A 12,291-nucleotide genomic window follows, 5' to 3' on the forward strand; every position below is an offset into this window, starting at 1 on the left:
AGTTTGGAACCACTTAGAGGTAAACAAAGAAGCTAGTCACATAGGGATTGAAATATATGTAAGAATGTGACCTAGGTATGGGGCAACAATGGGTGCACACTCAAAGGCAACCCCAAGGACCCACAGGCCTCCCCAGTAGGGGTAGAGTCTGTCTCCCATGAGTGTCCCATGTGCAGGCCAAGGAGCTGCTCAAGAGAAAGGAAAGGGCTGAGTTCCATACACCCAGCTTCCCGTGCTCTAAAATATCTATCCAGCAATTCACTCTGTCTCCCCAAGGAAGACCAAGAATGTTACTCTCATGGGTGTTCTTCCAGGTGAGATCTACTGCCTGGGGAAAAGAGCTTCCCTGCAACAGTTCCTGGCCTTTTTTCTCTCCTGGCACATCCAGTTAACCATTAAGCCTGTGGTCCACCAGCCCTCAGGGAAGGAGATCAGTATCTCTCAGGGCAGGCCTGTCCCCATCTTCCTGAGACTGATCTCCCCAAACAAAAATCCAGTGTTTATCCTCCCAAGAGTGCTACTGGGCACTACTGAGCACTTTGTCCTTGAAACTCTGAAATGGGTTAGGACAGCAGATCTGGAATTAAACTCTGACCTCCCTAAATTCACAGCCACAGTTTTGGGATGAAGGGTAGTCATGGCATATGGGGAGAACACCTGGAGGGTAAGCAAGACAATCCAATAAGGTTTAGGAGGAAAATGTTCAAACTTTTACTGATTTTTACTAAAACTGGGAGAAAGGAATTAATCTTTACTAATGTCACGTATATAGATACATAGATTTGGGCTATATGTTAGCAAGTCCTCTGCTCTCTTAGTCAGGCAAGGTGCCGAATGAAGGAGGGTGTTCCACAACTGAGAGGGCTCGTCTGTAGTGCCCACATTTGGTTTCAGCATACCATGTTACACGGGCTGGGTTCACTATAATTACTCGTTATCTCTCTTTAACTAAACTGATCTTCACCAAATGGGCAAATGGGTTGAAATGAGTGCTGCGACACAACCACATAAAACAAACCAGCATATGAACCTATCATAGATCCAAGATGATAAAAGCAAGCCTAATCAGGTCCAAGAAAATAGAACAGCTGATACTTCTACTTCTAGGATGAGTACTTCTTCAATGATATTGCGGAGGAAAAATAATCTTGTAAGATCTGATAAGAAATGGGACAAAACATTGAAAATCACTTGCAAGAAAACTAGCTGATAGAATGAATTTACATCCAGGTTTAGTAAAGACAACCCTAACCCAAAATGTATACTTTCTCTTGAGGTATTAACTATTGGTGATATGAAGCAACCACAATTATCAAAATATATGATAATTCTTATGATTCTTATGTGATTTTTGTTATAATTACCTATTTGATGGGGGTATATATTAGTACAATAATACATGTAAAAATTTTACACATTAAATTTTGAATGTCTGTATATAGATATATAAAATTTTACTGAGGAAATAGATAATCACATCAGAACAAATTTGGAGACTACTCTTACAGAAGCCTTCAAGCTTATTGCAGTCTGCCCTAAAGCTCAGCAGAAAGGAATTCTGGAAGCAGATGGGAAACTGTTCTCACCCATGAGGGTATGGGACCAGTAAGGGTACCACAGGGCCAAACAGAGGTCAAGTTAAAGTTGGACGCTCCCTTTATAGTTTTCAAGAAGCCGAAGATTGATCACACACATATTTCCTCAGAGCTTTAAAATATTAACATGCATTGAGAATCCTTGAGAGGTGGATAATATTTAGCATTTCCTTGAATGACTGCAGAATCCTGTGTGCCTTTGGGGGTGTGTGTGTGTGTGTGTGTGTGTGTGTGTGTGTTGCATCTCAAAGGGCTTTTGCTTCATAGACCCCAGTTGTGAAGAAACACTGAGATAGACAATTATTTCCCTTTTTTCTTACATTTCATTTGCAAATGATATCAGCAGGTCCTTCGAGCAAAGGCCATTTTGCCATGAGCCTTTCCCTCTTCGGACCTCAGACAGCTCTCTAAATAGGGACAGCTTTATTTAAAGGTGTTCACATAAGTTTTAAGCAAGAAAGTCCTAAGGAAGTATTTGAGCATGGTAGTTTGTATTTAAGTGCAGGTGTTGTATGTACATTGTAAGGGGTGGTTGGTTTTCCATGATATAATTTGAAAGGACTGGTTGCTCATTCATGCATGGGTGGCTTGGCCCCATGGAAGATGACCGCTGTTAGTAATAGCCATGACTGAAGTCCATTCCAGTTATCCCCTCTAGTAGGCAGAATAATGGCCCCTGAAAGACGTTTGCGTCCTAATTCCCAGAGCTTGTGAATATGTTACCTTACGTGGCAAAAAGCACCTTGCAGATGTGATTAAATTAAAACTTTGACATAGGGTGATTATTCTGAATTTTCTGGATGCATGGGCATCTGGTGTGATTGCTAATATAATCACCGTGACCCTTAAAAGTGAAGGAGGAAAATGTAACCACAGGGTTCTTAGAACTGGAAGGAAGCAGAAGATGTGACTGTGGGAGAGTGGTCAGAGAGATACAGTGTTGCTGGTTTAAAGATGGAAGAGAGTCATGACCCAAGGAATGGGGGTGGCCTCAAGATGCTGGAAAAGGCAAGAAAATGGGTTCCTTTCTAGGGCCTTAAGAAAGGAACACAATCTGCTGACACCTTGCCTTTAGCCCAGTGAGAAGCAAGACGGACTTCTAACCTAGGCTCCGGACGCGCAGGCTCAGCGGCCATGGCTCACGGGCCCAGTCGCTCCACGGCATGCGGGATCCTCCCGGACCGGGGCATGAACCCGTGTCCCCCGCATCAGCAGGCGGACTCGCAACCACTGCGCCACCAGGGAAGCCCCTAAACTTCTATTTTAAGAAATTAGAAAAGAAAAACAAAGTAAACCCAAAGCAAGCAGAAAGAAGGAAATAATAAATGAAAGAGCAGAAATTGATAAAATTGAAAACAGATAAACAATAGAAAAAATTTCATGAAACCCAAAGCTGATTCTTTGGGAGAAAACAGCAGCAACAAAAACAGTAAAATTGAATTGATAAACTATTAAGCAGACTGAGTAAGAAAAGAAAAAGACAAATTAGAGTTCTTCAGATTTTCTGTAAGTGTAAAATTATTTCAAATGATAATGTTTTAAAAGATATAGGACTGTTCTCTCCCCATAAAAGATGACTGTATTATATACTCAGTAAATATTTGCTGAAACAAATTGAACTTGATATCCTGGTAACATGGAGCAGAGATTAAGATCTGACAGTAAATGATTTATTTGCCAATTATGTTACCTCAAAGTTTAAGTGCTGTTTGTAAACTGAGATTTTTGCCTGCAGTTTAGTTTGTGAAAGTCAATGTTTAGATTCCTTACAATAATGTTTAAGTTATTTCATAAAAATATTAGAATTGTATATTTGAATTTTGATTATGATCTTTTTACCAGAAAATCTAGTCAAGAGTCTAATGTAGGGTTAGTTGTAAGTGTACTTCAATAAATGAGTTCTGGTGTATCGTTTGAAGCTCAGTGCACTTAGTGAGCTTTGCCAAATTTTCCTTTGACCTGGGGCTGGATGGGTGTCTAATCTGGATGACTAGGGAAAGTTCAATTCCAGTTCTATTCTATTACCTGGAATTTATATAGCTCTGACCTAGTAAATACCATTCTTTCATATTGCCTTTATACATTATAATTGCTTACATGGTTGTCATAGTCATGGCTATATTCATATTAATTTACCCATCAAAGTGAAATTATTGCTTGCAAGGAATTCCATTCCCAGTGCCACCAGGTCCTTCTGTACAGAACAGGTGCAGGCAAATATTACAAAACCCTGGTCCTGCGCAGTGTCTTTTTGTATTTGAGTTTTACTGAGAGAAGCACATGTTATTTGAACCTCTTCCTACTGTGCCTAGCTTGAAGAATTTTTGAAGCTGGTCTGAACGTGTTTTGTTCCTCCCTGTGGGGTCTCTTTCTCTCACAACTTCTCTTCTCCCATCCCTCTGGGGGTTGCTTGTGTATGCATTTTTCTCTTCCTCATTCACTCCCAAGCTTTATCATTTTACTTTTGACTTTGGCTTTGTTCCTTCAAAAAGTTTGACAAGCCCTCCAGGGGTAAGAGCAAAATGATCCAGGAAGGTAGTGATTGAAAATAGATGTTAAATTCTCAGTATTGCTCTGCTAGATTAATTTGTGTTGAAATTTTGGGCGATGAGGGGAAAAAAAAACAAACTTGTATTTTTAAAAGAAACAACCCGAGCTGTAGATAATACAGTTTTGCCTTCGAAACGTTTGTTTCTACAACCTTAAGTGTAAATTTCCATACAAAGTTCTCCACTGGCAGTCTGTGAGTTAGTTTCACTTGTCTTTAGTTAGCTTTAATACGCTCTCTAGCCAGACAAACAAAAGGTCGTTTGAGCCAACTACAGTCCTGGATTGATGGAAATCTAAAGACTCCCGTAGATTCAGCTTTAATATATTTTGCTCTGGTATTTGGAGTAACACCAGCTTTATGGGGAGGGGATGAAGAGTTTGCGAGGCGGAAAGGCAGAAGGGAAGAGGGCGGTCAATAGGAAGGTGAAAGACACAGTGAAATGCCATTCTAACACTCTTTAGAATGTCCCACATCACCCGAGACCCTTTAGGTGAATGATTTTCAGTATGTTTTATATCCCAGCCCACAGTCAAGACATGCAAACAGACACACATTCACAGGCAGATATATGAAACACAATTTCATAAAACAATATCTTTCCTTATACCTGACAAATGCTGATGTTTCCTATTCTATATCCTTGGAAATTGTTGGTCACAAATGAGTAAGTTAATTTCATGACCCACTAGTATGTGGCAACCTGCGGTTTGCATAACACTGCTGTAGAGAACGTGACTATTCATTTCTGTGGATGAATTCTCACATTTTCTTATTTTTTAGTAAATGTTGTCAGTCTTCTTTTTCTCATCTCAGGCAGTGGCCAGTACTATTTGTTAAATGGATCATGACTTCTGACCTAGTTAAAGGCTTGGAGATGTAAATAAAGGGAAGATTGAAATCCTGAGAGCCCAGGGCTTGAATGTCAGGAAAGTAAATTCACAGAGCAGACCTGTTGGGAACAAACAGGAGATTATGTGACAATGAAAAGAAATAGATAAAGAAAACCTGTTAATCACAGTCAGAATCTGAGAGTTTAACATAAGCAAAGCCCACATTCTGTTCAGTAAAATGCATGAGTTTATAGATAAATATATATTCAGATTTCCTCCAATATCAGTACATTGTATAGAAGGAGATATTGGTAGCCCCTCCCTCAGTGGGAGAATAATGGACTCCAAGAATTTAATTGAATCCACCTGTGGAACAACAGGGGTAAATGCTATTAAAGGTTAATGTCACTCCTGAGTAATAGCCCCACCCCCATTCCAATCAAAAAAGCAATGCAGCTCTATTTTACATAACAGGGGGACTACTGACTCCTCAGCACATTACTTTCTGCAGAAAGAACTTTCTGCCATTCCTGGGAAAGGTACCTATGCTGAGTGATTCTCCACTGTGGGCTGCACATAGAATCGCAGGTGAGCTTTGTATAAGTACTGATTCAGATGAGCCATCAGGATGAATACAACTTAAATGAAAGGAAATAAATGCTGGCAAACACAAAAAAGGAAATCTGAGCTGAAGGCTCACAACTGACTATTGGATTTTGCCCTCCTTCCCACCCATTTCCACTCCAGCTCTTGGGAGAAAAAGGGTGTCAGACTTTCCAGCTGAAGCCCTGGGGAGTCCACACCCTTCCTACTCAAAGTGTGGTCCACACAACGGCAGTATCAGCATTACCTGGGAGCTGGTTAGAGAGGGTGGAGCAAATGACAGCAGCCCTGGCTGTTGCTAAGGGAAGAATGAAAGGACCCCTTGTGCTAGAGACATGTGTTCAAATAGAGAGACTCAAGGAAAAGTGTAACTCCTGTACTGTTGGTGGGAATGTAAATTGGTGCAGCCATTATGGAAAACAGTATGGAGGGTCCTCAAAAAACTAAAAATAGAGTTGCCATATGATCCAGCAATCCCACTCCTGGGCGTATATCTGGATAAAACCCTAATTCAAAAAGATACCTGCACCCCTATGTTCATAGCAGCACTATTCACAATAGCCAAGATGTGGAAACAACCTAAATGTCCATCGACAGATGAATGGATAAAGAAGATGTACATGTATACAATGGAATATTACTCAGCCATAAAAAAGAATGAAACAATGCCATTCGTAGCAACATGGATGGACCTAGAGATTATCATACTAAGTGAAGTAAGTCGGACAAAGAAAGACAAATACCATATGATATCACTTATATGTGGAATCTAAAATATGACACAAGTGAACTTATTTACAAAACTGAAACAGACTCAGAGATATAGAGAACAGACTTGTGGTCACCAAGGGAGGGGGGTGGGGAAGGGATGGATTGGGAGTTTGGGATTAGTAAATGCAAGCTGTTATATATAGGATGGATAAACAACAAGGTCCAACTGTATAGAACAGGAAACTATATTCAATATCCTGTAATAAACCATAATGGAAAAGAATATGAAAAAAAAAAAGAAGGTAAGACAGTTCCTTTTACTCATCCCTGTATGACTAAGGGGAAGAGAAAGCTGTCCAACATTTGGCTTTCTCAGATACTTCCCACTATAACCAACTGATAATGAAATTTCTGAATCACATGAAATGAAGATTCAGAGGGTTATTTGCTTCCTGTAATACAGTGTAGGCACCATAAGATCAGGGAATTTTATCTATTTTATTCCCTGCTACATCCCCAATACCTGAAACATCTTCATTTCTCCTACCCCCATACAGACACACACTCTCATACACACAAGCAAGCTCTATATATTGGTTTGCTTGGGATAGGCTCTGTTGCAGTAATAAACAACAAAGCTTCTCATTTATATGCAAGGTCGGTGTAGTTCAGTAGAGGAGCTCTGCTCATGGTGTTACCAAGGGACCCAGGCTGATGGAGACTTCATCTCAACCTGTGCTTCTCAGGCACCATGGCAGAGGTAAATCAGCTTTTAAAGGCTTCGACCCAAAGTGACCTAACACTTTCACTCACATTTCTTTGGACAAAGCAAGTCACGTGGACATGCCAAACCTCAAGAGGGCAGGAGAGTGAGACCATATCATGCATCCAGAAGGAAGAAAAGGAGAAATATCTGGTGAACCACACTAACGACTACCAGGACTAAAGAAAGCTGATGAATCAAGTTCTATGGAAACATACATGAGAGAATAATTACTTTTCCTAAAGAGGGGAAAAGATACAACTTTCAACACACTTCCAAATGTGGACCTGTTCAAAGAAATCGGAATTGTTTTTTACATAGACTCATTAATTTCTTTTTTTTTAAATAAATTTATTTATTTATTTAATTTTGGCTGGGGTCTTCATTGCCACACGCGGGCTTTCTCTAGTTGTGGTGTGTGGGATTCTCATTGTGGTGGCTTCTCTTGTTGCGGAGCACGGGCTCTAGGTGTGCGGGCTTCAGTAGTTGTGGTGAGCAGGCTCAGTAGTTGTGGCTCGCGGGCTCTAGAGTGCAGGCTCAGTAGTTGTGGCGCTTGGGCTTAGTTGCTCCGCGGCATGTGGGATCTTCCCGGACCAGGGCTTGAACCCGTGTCCCTTGCATTGGCAGGCGGATTCTTAACCACTGCATCACCAGGGAAGTCCTTAATTTCTTAATGCAAGAAAATATTCTCCACTTCTGAAATAAATCATATATTTCTCTGCTCTTTTTCTCATTTTATTCTCCCCGAATGGAATGTTCCCCTTCCTCATTTCTTCAGGCATTTGATGGATTCTTGTGATATCAGTATGGAGATGTGGGCTGGAGCCTGTAATGTTAGGTAGATTCATAGCTGATGAATGATTTGAGGTTGTTTGGATGAAGATCTTCAGTAGTCTGCCAAGGTTTTCTCTCTCCTTTGACAATTTTTATCATGGATCTGGATTAAGACATGGAAGGCATAATATACCATATTTTCAGATGACATGACATTGGTGGGGGTGGGGGGAGAGGCTAAGTCATGTTGGCTAAAAAGAATCAGAATCCAAAAAGATGTTGTAACAGAAATATAGGGAAAACCACAGGATGAAATTAACAATAGGCAAATGAAATCTTTACTTTCAAGTAAAAAAAAAGACAATTACATAAATACATATTTACATATCACTTTGTTCCAATACAGAGGTATGGTAATCTTTGAAAATATATGTAATTAAATAAGGTCACCTAAATTAAAAGTAGATGAGATAGAATAAAGAAAACAAAAGTTGGGGCAAAGAAGGAGTCAAGAAAGGAGGTTAAAATTCCCTATCATGATGATGTACGAGGTATGGGAAAATGTATAAAAACAGGATTGATAGATACAGTGTTCAAGATGACTGCGGACAAAACAGCATTCGACATGACTCAGGATGGAGTCAGGACAGGGCTGACAAGAAGAGGTCAGCTTATGTGTCAATTCTGATTGATTGGTAAGTGGATTCTTGGAGCAGTGTGTGAGGAGGGCTTCTGAGACTGGATCTAGCAGGAACAGACTTGCTCATATAGCGGTCCTTAGTGGAAATGGGGTGAAACAGCATTTGTATTGGGTATTTGGCAATCCCAGGCCAAATGCCTCCATTTGGTGCTAGAAAATGTATACAATTAGGGAGACAGATGTCAAAGCAAAATGGTCAGGAGTGAGGAAAATAGCTAGGGGTTAGTTAAGCGGTAGGTCCAGTGGCGGGCTCATTCAACACCAATGCCAGCTCTCTCTCAGTGCATGGAAACTATTTGGGCCACCTATTACAGGACCTGAAGTCTCCTTCATAAATATGGAGGGATTTTGGTGGATGCTAGGATGTATTGGAAACATTTGGCTTGGGAAAGGCAGACCCTGATATGCAAGTCTTCCCCTTTGGAATTCCTTGCACCATCAGGGAGTATTTATTACATTGTCTTCTGCTTCCATTTTCCATCCTGGAGTCCCTAGTCCCCCACCTATGCTATCACAGGTGTTGTTCAAGACAGAGCGGGGATGGTCTTTTCTGATAATTGCCAAGTCACAGCTCCCTACTTTCCACCTGAAGCCATCACCCCAGGAGTGCAAAAGAGGGAAAGGTTCCTGTACTGTGAGTTCTGAGTTTAATTTACACAAGTTCTGGGAAGGTGGTTTCTGTCCCCAAAATGGAGAACTTGGAGAGAGATTTACATGGAGTAGATAGCATAGGATGAAGGTGTACCAATTAGCTTTTGCTACATAAGATGTCACCAAAATCCAATATCTTAATAACTTTTCTTATTTCTCATGGTTCTGTGGGTTGGCTGGCCATTTCTTCTGGTCAGCTGATTTCTGCTGTCTGCTGGTGGCTTAACTGTGGCTGAATAGGCTACGACCAACTCTCTTGCCTATCTGGTTGTTGGCTTTATATCATTTGGGTGAGAAATGGCCATGCAATGTTCCCAAGAGCAAGAGAGAGCACGTCTCAATGCACAAGCACTTTGCAGCTCTTTGCTTGTATCCCATTTACTGTTGTACCATTGGCCAAAGCAAGTCATGATGACTACACCTGAATTCAAGAGATAAGTTTGTATTCTCTACCATTGGATTCAAGAGGGGAGCTATTGATTCCCCCACTCCCCCTTAAAAGGACCTGCTAAGTCACATTGCAGAGAGGTGTGTGTATAGGGATGGGAGGTCTTTGTGGCCGTTTTTGCAGCCTGCCACAGAAGAGGGCACCTGCTTATCCACGTTGAGCAGCCAAATCAATCCTTTCAGATTGTCCTCCCATCCCTGTGTTTTAAAACTGGAACTGGCATCCCACTGTCCCATTGGAACACTTTCAAAGATGTTGGAAATTCGGTCCTCAACATTCAACTTTAAAATGACCTTTAAAAATACAACCCATTGGTAATTTGAGTTTTACCTGTCTTGTTGGCTGAAGTGGAGTTGCAGAAGTGGGCTAGTGCCTTTCTTTAAAAAAAAAAAAAAAACATTCTGTATTCTGACGGTAAGAATTCCTTTCTGAGGTGGACACAGCTGATGACCTCCTGGCTTGAGTTTGAAGTTTGCCCTGTTTCATTTTTGTCTGGTTCTAGTCAGCACTGCTATTTTCATGGTAGAGCCAAGTGATTATTTATATTTCTCTTGGATCATTCTTTATATACCATTAGCAATGACACGCTAAGCACAAGGGACTGAATATTTACATCCAAAATTCTGAAGTGAATATTCTCTCTTTGGCAGATACAATTGCTCAGGGCTGTAAGGCCCAGTAATAAAGAACTATAAGTCATTTATGGATTGTATGTTGCTGCAGCAATGGCTTTCAAGAAACTGAAGCTCGAAATCTCCCTGCTTCTCACTCACTCTGTGTCTGAGTGTGACTGAGGGGTGCTTGGGTGTTGCTTGTTAAAGAGACCTGGAAGATGATGAAGAAAACTTTTTTTGATTTTTCCTAATGGCTAACCCCTCAGAGTTGTTTTTATACATGGAGTATCGTTCTAACGTACAGCATGGCAGGATCAAGGGTGTAACGCAAAAAGTGTTTCTTAGGTATTTAGGGAGATTCTGAACTTGAGGTTGCTCTGATGATCCAGGGAGCAAAACCATGTTCCTTGGCCTCAGTCAGCTTATATACTAATCAGGATGTAAGAGAGGAGCATACATAATTGTAAGAGTGGACAGAATGTTCTGAGTCCCAAAAAGAATGCAAAGAAGGGAATATAGTTCAAAGGAAGGAAGGAGCAATATTGTTCAACTTACATTCATAGCAATGATGACATGGCATTTAATCATTGATTTTCCTGTCCCCTTGAAGGCAGAAGCTAAGGCTTCCCTGGGTTTTATCATCTCTATTGCCTTTCAAAGTGCCTGCCACCCAGTAGAATAGATGTTGATGAATGTATGCAAAATGAATAAATGGATGAATGCATTGATTCTCTTAGCAGGAGGAAGGAGAGCTTTGGGTATGTGCAAAAATTTGCAAGGTGCCTAGAAGAACTGGCAGACACCAGTGGATTTGGGAGAGAAAGCATTTGTGGTGGAGAGCACAGACTGAGCAAAGATTTGGAACGGGGAACATATAAGACATCTAGGAGAAAAAATAATCCAGTTTGGCTGCAGTGTGCAGGGTACATTTAATCCTAGACCTTCCTGGGTAGAACTGAGGTGTGCATAAAGCCATGAAATGTGCCTGTCTGCTCCTTTCCTCTTCTCCCTAAGGAATAAGCATTAACCCATCCATTCTGTCCTTGATTTCAACTGCAGGTTTGGGCAGAGTAAGGCAGAGCAGTAACAGGGAGAAGAAGAGGCAGCAATGACATCAATAGTTCCTGAGCCCCTAGACAGCGACCACCATCATCATCATGATAATGGCAATAATGGCTCCAAACTTATGAGCTCACACTAGTTTTCAGGCACTGTGCTAACTACGTACCATGACCATCTTATTTCATTCTTCCAATAGACCTAATTCTTGCTTTGACAAAGAAAGCAACACTTCTACATGAGATATTTGAATATATAAGGTAGTCACATTTTTTTTAAAGCCTAATTTTATCTTCCCTTTATAGTCTCCAGTAACTTTCATATATTACTTGTTCTTTTTAAATTCATACTGATAGCATATATTACTTTTTAATGATAGAAAGGAGGCAGTTCAGCACAGTGGCTAAGAACATGGACTCTGCAGTTTTACTATCTAGATTAAAATTCTCGCTTTGGCACTTTCTGTGTCTGTGACTGTGGCCAGGAAACGTATCCTCTCTGTACCTCAGTTTCCTAATCTGTAAAGTGTACATAATAATAGAAGAACCTACTTCATAGCATTGTTATGAGAATTAAATGAATGAATTGTTATTTGCAAAAGGCTTAAGGAGCACGCTATAACTGCTGGCTGTTATAACTGTTACAATGTCCGTTTTACAAATGGGGAAACCAAGACACAGCAAGGCTAAGAAATTTGCCCTGCACCACAGTTAGCAAGCAGTGGGACCCAGCATACTGACTTCAGGGTACCACCTCTATGCCATGAAGGAATCAACCCTCTCATGGGTCTTTGATTGTCCACGAGAGTTGCATCTTCGGGTGAGTCTCAGTGGGCTAACCCAAGCAAATAATCTTAATAATAGAACTTTCTGTTTCTTTCTGTTGGAAGAGATTTTAAGCTGACTGCTAACACTAGAAAGGGCACCAACCTCTGCTCTGCACAGTGCTATTGATTGCTTTCTCTCCACATGTCACGGTAGTCAAGGATTCAA

This window comes from Globicephala melas, chromosome 7 (assembly GCF_963455315.2).
Source record: "Globicephala melas chromosome 7, mGloMel1.2, whole genome shotgun sequence".
Classification (NCBI taxonomy): domain Eukaryota; kingdom Metazoa; phylum Chordata; class Mammalia; order Artiodactyla; family Delphinidae; genus Globicephala; species Globicephala melas.